Genomic DNA, 1,947 nt, shown 5'->3' with positions numbered 1-1,947 from the left:
AGTGGAATTACATCACTTTCAGATTGTGAGCACAAGTACTGTTTTCCGCTTTTTTAATAGCCCGAGAAGATTTGGGATGAAAGGCATGAAATGTTTTATGATTTTCGTTTGCCCACTGTAATTCTAAAAAAATCCTACGGAATAATTCAGTCAACGACATAATACTTCGTTTGAGCAACTTTGGCGGTTGAATAGTGTAGCATCTGCCTTGCATATCTTTGGCATAAATAAACATATAGCACACATGTACTTAAACATATGCGGGACATCACGGCGACGCCGACGGTGGACATTCACCTGGGATGTCCACAAAATTGATACCGCAATTATATCCACCAGGAGATCTATACGCCATGGTGACCTGCCTCCACTGTGAGGACTGTTGTGGACGGTGGAAATGCAGTGGACCCACGTGGAAACTCCTGATGCCGTGAATTGAACGCGAGCTTTCTTAGAACTTCACGAATCGCTGCTGCCGTCCCTCGGCTGTGTCCAGCTTTGGATGCCGAGTTCTTTAATTGGATTAGCATTCTTTGTGAACTTTGCGCACCTTTTAAGGGATTATCTTTTTGCCTATCTGTCAGGCTGGGTATCTAACCATTTTCCTAGCTAGTCACTGAGTGGACGGTCTAACGGGTAGAGCATTTGGCTGTTGTGCTAAAAGAACCCGGTTCGAAACCAACCGTTGGACTAATCTTGGTCTCTGGGTATGCACAATGGGTATGGGCCATTCTTTAATGAATCTCTGACGCCAAGTGGACCACTGGGTAAGTGCCGCTCTTTAATGAACATTTTTGACACCGACTTGGGTCACTGGGTGTATGTGCTATTGGGCAAGTGCAGCTCTTTAGTGAACCACTTTGACGCCAACATTTTGGGTCTCCAGAGTTGGGCGGATCTCCGGTGCTTAGCAGAATCAAACCCGCTTTCTATATATTCAGGCAATCTCGCATTAATACCCATAAACGAGAAGAAATGGGGTTGACCGAGCGGTCCGATTTTTATTAATCATGTCATAAGAAGCCAACAATGACGCCAAGGACAACATAGGGGAAATTACTTCTACTTACTAATTGAATTGAAGCAATGATAAATCAATGGAAATGAAAGTGGATGAAAAAACAACTTGCCGCCGCCAAGGTGAGTGGTGGCGCTGGCTAATCCTACTAGGGTTAGTTCTAGTAGTAAAAGATACATATGCCCAAGAAATTAAGTAGATGGGATAACGGCGCCGTGGTAGCTCAATTGGTAGAGCATCGCACGCGTAATGCGAAGACGTGGGATCGTTCCCCACCTGCGGCAAGTTGTGTTTTCATCCATTTTCGTTTCCATTAATTTATCATTTCTTTAATCAATTCGTAAGTAGAAGTAATTTCCCCTATGTTGTCCTTGGTGTCATTGTTTGTTGGCTTCTTATTAATACATTAAATTATGGGGTTTTACGTGCCAAAACCACGATCTGATTATGAGGCACGCCTTAGTGGGGGACACCGGAAACTTAGACCACCTGAGGTTCTTTAACGTGCACCTAAATATAAGTACACGGGTGTTTTCGCATTTCGCCCCCATCAAAATGGGGCTTATTGATACATATAGTCAGTCATACGCGACACACGGACTTCGCGGCGGCGGCGCTAGGTGGCGCAACGTGTCCAGAGGGAAAGCAATAGAGGAGCCTGGCTGCTACACCCCTCATACACGACACGTCCCTGCGGTGGCAATACGGTACGTCGCTACATTGCTTCAATAATAACCGCATTAACGTCGACGTACGTTCATCGAGAGAAAGGTCCTGCTGGAATTTTTTGTTCCCACGCCAGCGTTAGTGATTTACACGTGCTTTGTCACATTAGAAAATTGGTAACTTGAAAGTTGTAATGTGCGTCTAGGGATGTAGAATATATTTCCTGAGCACATTGTAACAGTATATACCTGTGTTACAGACCT

The 1,947-nt window shown here is 44.7% G+C and overlaps 1 non-coding gene across 1 annotated transcript; it reads left to right on the top strand.

Moving 5' to 3' along the window:
• Nucleotides 1–1,230: 1,230 nt before the first annotated feature.
• On the top strand, nucleotides 1,231–1,302 carry TRNAT-CGU (transfer RNA threonine (anticodon CGU)). Its single transcript has one exon. It is a non-coding gene; the product is annotated as a tRNA-Thr (tRNA).
• The last annotated feature ends 645 nt before the right edge of the window (nucleotides 1,303–1,947 follow it).

The sequence above is a fragment of the Dermacentor andersoni genome, chromosome 1, assembly GCF_023375885.2.
Source record: "Dermacentor andersoni chromosome 1, qqDerAnde1_hic_scaffold, whole genome shotgun sequence".
Classification (NCBI taxonomy): Eukaryota; Metazoa; Arthropoda; class Arachnida; order Ixodida; family Ixodidae; genus Dermacentor; species Dermacentor andersoni.
This window is presented reverse-complemented; position numbering and strand designations above follow the sequence as displayed.